The 7,956-nt window shown below is 36.4% G+C and overlaps 1 pseudogene; it reads left to right on the top strand.

The window, feature by feature from the left end:
* The first annotated feature begins 236 nt into the window (after positions 1–236).
* LOC103210644 lies at positions 237–1,213 on the top strand (annotated as a pseudogene).
* The last annotated feature ends 6,743 nt before the right edge of the window (positions 1,214–7,956 follow it).

Genomic DNA, 7,956 nt, shown 5'->3' with positions numbered 1-7,956 from the left:
TTTGGCATAGAAATAGAAACATGAAGGTGATTAAGAGTATGGGCTTTGTGGGAAAATGTTCTGGGAATAAATTTTAGACCTAGTTGAATAAACAGACAAAATAATGGAATAATGATCATATTTCATGATGTGCTCTTTCCTAGCTATACGTGCAAGGATACTATAATTAATAAATATATGCATATGTCTTTCAATATATTGATATTTTCACAGCTGATATTATGAAAAATGAAGAGATGTCAAATAATAGCTATTTTGGTGGATTTATACTTCTTGGATTCACTGGACAACCTCAGCTGGAGATGATCATCTCTGGGGTTGTCTTTTTCTTCTACACCATTGCCTTGATGGGAAATACAGCCATCATCCTGCTGCCACTATTGGATGAGCATCTCCAAACGCCCATGTTCTTTTTCCTTAGAAATTTGGCCATCTTGGATCTCTGTTACACCACAAATATAGTCCCACAGATGTTGGTCAATATCTGGGGCAAAGATAAGAAAATAACCTTTGGTGGTTGTGCCTTTCAACTTTTCACTGATGTGGCACTATGCACAATTGAATGCCTGCTTCTGGCTGTGATGTCTTATGACCGATTTAATGCTGTCTGCAAGCCTCTACACTATATGACCATAATGAAACCCCAGCTCTGTCAAGGCCTGGTGGCCATGACTTGGGGAATTGGTATTACGAATTGCATGATTCTTTCCCCATATGCCATGAGCCTTCCTTGATGTGGAAACCACCACCTGGATCACTATTTTTGTGAGATCTCTGCCATGGTCAAGATTGCATGTGTGGACACCACAGCCCTGGAGGAAACTGTATTTGCATTAAGTTTTTTTATATTCCTTGCACCACTTCTTCTCATTCTGGTTTCATATGGCTTCATTGCTGTAGCTGTACTCAAGATGAAATCTACAACAGGCAGGCAAAAAGCATTTTGGGACTTGTTCCTCCCATCTCATTGTGGTATCCATCTTCTATGGGACTGTTATCTACATGTACATACAACCAGGAAACAGCCCATCTCAGTATGAGGGTAAACTTCTCAGCATCTTTTATTCCATTGTTACTCCGAGCTTAAACCCACTGATCTATACACTAAGGAATAAGGAGTTTAAGGGAGCCATGAAGAGGCTACTTGGTAGAGAAGAAGGTTCTGTATAAACAACAGGACACTAAAATCTTTCTATCTGAATTTTCAATATAGAAATTGATTTCTTCTAACCTTTAGGTTAGATCCTTAGCAGCACACTGGTTAATAGTTTGGCTGCTAACTAAAACATTGGTGGTTTGAACCCGTGCAGCATTTCTAAGGGAGAAAGATCTGGCATTCTGTTTCCATAAAGCTTGTGGCCTAGAAAACCCTATAAGGCAGTTCTACTTTGCCATATGATGTCTGTATGAGTCAGAATGGATGGTACAGAACAACAACTTTTAAGTTATGGACAATTTATTTTATAGTCATCACTTGAGAGAGAAAAATAATAATAATACACAATTTGTTGATCATACTTTAGTTTCAATATCCTTCATTATAAATTTTTGATTCTTTAAAAAAATAAATTAAAATGTCTTTTAACATCACTAGTTATCATCTTTGAAAATTTATCTACATCTGTGGCTACAAAACAGGTTACATGGAGGTTATATGATTGTGTTGAGGGGGAGGAAGAAGAGCATTCTACAAAAGATTGATTCAAATTATTATTTACTAAAAATTGAATATACCTAGAATGGCCAGAAGAGTGAACAAATTGATTGTTTTGGAAGAAGTAGAGTCAGAATCTCGTTAGAAGGGAGGATGGAGAGATTTCATCTTATGCACTTTGAGCGTGTTATCAAGAGAGACTAGTCCCTGGAGAAGTGAATGCTTGGTAAAGTAGAGGGTCACTGAAAAGGAGGAGAACCCTCAATGAGATGAGTTAAACGGTGGCTGCAACAATGGGTTCAAACATAGCAACAATCGTGAGGATGGCACAGATTAAGGCAATGTTTCGTTCTATTGTATGTAGGGTCATTATGAGTCAGAACCTACTCAATGACACCTAACCACAACAACAAATATATTTATACTGTCAATATCTTATAACAACAATATATAAATACATAAAAAATCAGTATTTAATTTTTTTCCCTGTGACTGACAAATCTGTTTCTCATAAGATCAAATCATTTTTGTGCTCATCCAAATTACTCCTGCCATCTTGCCTACTTTAAAATAACCTTGATATGCCAAATGACTTGACAAAAACATATTTGTATTGTGGAGATTATAAAGAATTCTGGTAGTGTAGTGGTTAAGACATTTGGATGCTAACCAAAAGGTTGCTGGTTCAAACCCACCAGTCACTCCACAGAAAAAAAGATGAGACAGTCTGCTCCCATAAAGATTTATATAGCCTTGTAAACCCAGTGGGGGTCACTATGAACCAGAATCGACTCAACTTTGCTATCTATTATATGCATGAATCAAGACTTTCTCAAAATAATGCAATCAAAATAAAGTGTAGGAGTAAATTGAATACAGAGGGTATGACTTCAATGTTAAAAAGTCAACTTTGGTTTCAAATTTTTGTGTTCACTCAACAGTGTCCTAAATCTTTCTTGTTAAATTGGTAGCAAATAAATGTGATATTTGTTATCTCTTTTTATAAGGCCAAAATGATCTTGAATTCAAAAGTTTAGAATGATACTTCAAGAAAAGAAAATTATACATCAATATCTTTCAAAAATCCTTAACAAAATATAACAAACCAAATCCTGAAATAAATAAATAAAATAACACATTATGAACGAGTTTACTTCAGTTGTGTAAGGTTGATTAACATTTGAAAAATTAATCACCACATTATGTTAATGTAATGCATAAAAATGAAAAATATGATTATCTCAATAAATTCAGAAAAAAAATTTCAACACTTATTCATATGAAAACAAATATTCTTAGCAAACATGGAATAGAAAAAAAAAATCTCCTTAATCTGACTGATGATTAAATTTTCAACAAACATTATAAAGGATAAATAAACTGATCAATTGAACAGAATAGAGCCTAGAAACAGACCCAACACAAATGCAGTCAGCCTGTGTATAACAAATATGACAACACAATACAGTAGGGAAAGGATGATCTTTTCAATAAATGGTTCCAGGTCAAATGGATATCTATAGAAGGGTAAAAATATGTGGATTTTATACACAAAAGTCAATTTAACATGGACTATAGGTATAGATGTGAAATATAAAGCAATATGACTTTTAATGGTGCTTTTTTTTTTCTTGCCTTCTGAGCTATCTCCCTGTGTAAATACTGAACTTCTGATCTCCCATGATTGATTGTTCTAAGAATTGTACCTACCTGGGGTAATGTTCACCTTATATGCCTGTCTGTTGTTTGGCCTGAAGCCAGGGGAGTAAGTGAAATTCTAGGTCCAAATGGTGACTAGGGGCATGGCTTCTGGGGTTTCACAAGTCTTTAGCAGACCAGTAAGCCTGGTCTCTTTTTTTATGATTTTGAGTTTTGTTCATTTTCCTTCTACTCTATCCAGGATCTCCTACATTGATCCCTTTCTGATTGCTTGGCAGTATTTGCCAGGTACCAGCTAATTCTTCTGGTCTCATGATCATGTGAGCTGAGATTCACATGGATCAGTAGTCCCTTGGATTAATTGATTCATTGCATCTTTGATTTTCTCAACTCTCCTTTGCTTTGGACAAGGAGAGACAAATTGCTACATCTTAGATGGTGGCTCACAAGCTTTTAAGATCCCAGTCATTACTCACCAAAATAGGATGTAGAACAATGTTTTTGTGTATTATGTTATGCCAATAGAAGGTTGATATCCCCTGCTAACATGGTTCCCAAACCCTTGGGCCTAGTGATTTATTCCCTCAGGGTGTTTGATTTTGGCAAAGAAGCTTGAGAATTTTTAATAGGAAGAGATACATTAAACAGGACACAAAAGTTATTAACTACATTAGAATAAAATAATCAAATCAGACAATAGCAAATTTAAGAACATCTGTTTGTCTAAAGGTAAAAAAAAGGGACAAAAAATCTAATAGAATAGTCATTTCACAAAACAGATATCCAAATGGCCAATAGATGAAAATGTGCACAACTTCACTAATCATCAAGGAAAATTATGATCACAGAGAAATATCATTACACTCTCACAGATACTGTTCCATGAGAACATGCTCTATTACACCAAAAGGAATGCAGTTCCTCAAAACTTACATTAGCAGAAGTTTGAGAGTATGTGCAAGAGTAGATGTTAAGGAATCTGAAATACAATACTTGAATGGCCTGACTGTGTTCACATGCGTACTCTCAACCAGAGCACAAGATACATTGAATTAACTCAAGCATCTGAAAGTGGTATTGATATTATTCTACAAAGGCTATCTGAAGCTTGAACTAAATCATGGTCTAAAATCAGTGAGGCTGATATGCTGGGCCTTACCTTCCACATTGTAGAAAAAAGAAATCACCAGGCTCAAGGATAGGAATTTTTGGAACTATCAAATACAACATGCTCAGTTACCATCTAAACACCCCTTATGAAAAGTGTGGAGGATCCTTCCTTCACTAAGGAATTAAGAAATGAACTGGTTCAGAGAGCATTAGGACTAAAATACATTTCAATATGTGACTTCTCAATTGCATCTGTGGAAAGAGTCCATGTGGAAATGTCTTCAGTCAAAACAAGGCCAGGAGCTAACTGTGGAACAGACTATCAAATGCTCATACAGAAGTTCAAGTTGAAGCTAAAGACAATTAAAACAAGTCCATAAGAGCCAAAATATGACCTTGATTATATCCCCCCTGAATTTAGAGACCATGTAAAAAATAGATTTGATGCATTGAACACCAATAACCAAAAACAAGATGAATTGTGGGATGACATTAAGAACATCATACATGAAGAAAGAAAAAGGTTATTAAAAAGACAGGAAAGGAAGACCAAAATGGATGCCAGAAGAGACTCTGCAATTTGCCCTTGAATAGAGAATACCTAAGGCAAATGGAAGAAATGACAAGATAAAAGTGCTGAACAGAAGATTTTGAAGAGCAGATTGAGAAGACAAAGTCGATTATTATAATGAAATATGCAAAGACCTGGAATTACAAAACCAAAAGGGAAGAATATGCTCAGCATTTCTCAAGCTCAAAGAACTGAAAAAAAATTCAAGCCTCAATTTGCAATATTGAAAGATTCTATAGGAAAAATATTGAATGATTCAGGAAGCATCAAAAGAAGAGGAAAGGAATACACAGAGTCACTGTACCAAAATGAATTGGTCAATGTTCATCCATTTCAGGAAGTGACACATGATCAAGAACCAATGGTAGTGAAGGAAGAAGTCAAAGCTACACTGCAGGAAGTGGTAAAAAAACAAAGCTCTAGGAATTGATGGAATACTCATTGAGCTGTTTCAACAAATGGATGCTGCACTGGAGGCACTTACTCATCTATGCCAAGAAATTTGGAAGATAGTTACCTGGCCAATTGAGTAAAAGAGATCCATATTTGTACCCATTCCAAAGAAAGGTGATCCCACAGAATGTGGAGATTATCGAACAATATCATTAATATCACACACAAGTAAAATCTTACTGAAGATAATTTAAAAAAAAAAAAAAAAAAAAAGTTGCAACAGTACATTAACAGGGAACTTCCAGAAATGCAAGGTGGATTCAGAAGAGGATGTGGGATGAGGGATATCATTGCTGATGTCAGATGGATTATAGCTGAAAGCAAAGAATACCAGAAAGATACTTTTGTTTTATTGACTATGCAAAAACATTCGACCATGTGACTATAACAAGTTATGGACAACATTGAAAAGAATGGAAATTTCAGAAGATTTAATTTCACTCATAAGGAACCTGTACATAGACCAGGAGACTATCATTTGAACATAGCAAGGGAATACTGCATGGTTTACAATTGGGAAGGGAGTACATCAGGGTTGTATCCTTTCACCATACTTATCCAATCTGTATGCTGAGCAAATAATCCAGAAGCTGGACTATATGAAAATGAACACAGCATCACGATTGGAGGAAGACTCATTAACAACTTCTGATATGCAGATGACACAAGCTTGCCTGTTGAAGGTGAAGATGACTTGAAGCATTTAGTGATGAAGATTAAAGACTACAGTCTGCAGTATGGATTACACCTCAACACAAAGAAAACAAAAATCATCACAACTGGACCAATAAGCAGTATCATGATCAATGGAGAAAAGACTGAAGTTGTCAAAGATTTAATATTATGGGTTCCACCATCAACATCAATGGAAGCAGTAGTCAAGAATCAGATGACATACTGCACTGGGCAAATCTGTTGCAAAAGGCCTCTTTAAAGTACTTAAGGGCAAAGGTGTCTCTTTGAAAACTAAGGTGTGCCTAACCCAACCCATGATATTCTCAATTGCATTATATGGATGTGAAAGCTGGACAATGAGTAAGGAATATCAAAGAAGAAGTTTTGCTTTTGAGTTGTGTGTTGGTTGAGAATACTGAAAGTGCCATGGTCTTCCAAAAGAATGAACAAATCTGTCCTGGAAGAAGTGCAGCTGGAATGCTCCTTGGAAGCAAGAATGGCCAGACTTCATCTCACCTACTTTGGTCATGTTGTCAGAAGGGACCTGGAGAAGGATATTATGCTTAGTAAAGTAGAGGGTCAGAGAAAAGGGAGAAGCCCCTCTACAAGATGGGTTTACACAGTGGCTGCAACAATGGGCTCAGGTATAGCAAGGATTGTGAGGCTGGTGTAGGACCGGGCAGTGTTTTGCTCTGTTGTATGTAGGGTTGCCATGAGTTGGAGCTGACTGGATGACACCTAACAACAAAAACAACAACATGTGACTTCTATGAGCCACAGATGCGGTACACTGTGCAGTAGTGAATGTGGATTGCCCTATACTGACAATAAATATATCCTGAAAAATTAGATACCAAGAGTTGGCACTTAAGCATAACAGACAAGGTGGGAGTAATTACTACAATTAAGTCACACAACTAGGGTGTTTTGAACTACAGGAATCTGTGATGATGGATATTTTTTTTTTAACTTGGGTAGCCTATCAAGATATTAGTTGAAATATATTAACAGAAATATTACAAGTCTAGGGGCAGAACTTAACATGAATCAACCAGTGGGGATTCATGGTCTCTTACTCAGATTCTAGACCTAAGCCAGTTCATAGACCCAGATCTTATTATTTGAGGAAGAGGAAAATCTGGTTAAGAAAGAACTCTGCAATGCAGTAAAACATTATTTAAAAGTCTTCTCTCCAGCCTTCCCTGAAGGGACATTATTGCCGTTTAACAAGCTGGGTTTATTAGATAGTGGTTCTGAATGGTTCCAAGTCCCTCCTGATCTCATTATTCCCTAATGCTGCTTTGATTAGTAGCTAGCATGGGAAAAGGAAAGAAGACATGGGGGTGGGTTTTAATTGATTCACTTTCATTGAACAATAATTATTTCTTTCACTGTCTTTCTCTAACAGAGATAATACCATGTGAACCACTATGGAACTCACTCAAAACTTTTTAATGGCTTCAAATAGCATTGGGAGAAGTTAAAACCCAGTGACAGAATCCCTTGGGACATTCAGAAAGTGAGATCATGAATACTGGTGACTCCATTCAACTTTATAATGAGATCCTTTGGGTCATAATCTTCCTTCTTGTAAGTATTTGTTAACATGAAAATCTCCCTTGTTCTTTACTTGATTTTAAACAGTAAATATTAGTCTTCTTATTCAGAATCTTTGAGTATTCCCTGTCTCCCAGTTATCCAGAGGTATAGCATGTTGTTGTTGTTATGTGCCATTGAGTTGGCCCCAACTCATAGCAACCCCTCTTTGGGTTTCTGAGGTGGTATCATTATGGAAGTAGATTGCCCAGCCTTCCTTCCAAGGAGTGGCTGGTGG

Source organism: Orycteropus afer, unplaced genomic scaffold (assembly GCF_000298275.1).
Source record: "Orycteropus afer afer isolate SDZICR_OR568_19922 unplaced genomic scaffold, OryAfe1.0 scaffold00632, whole genome shotgun sequence".
NCBI lineage: Eukaryota > Metazoa > Chordata > Mammalia > Tubulidentata > Orycteropodidae > Orycteropus > Orycteropus afer.
The sequence above is the reverse complement of the archived record's forward strand: the minus strand, read 5'-3'. Positions and strand labels throughout refer to the sequence as shown.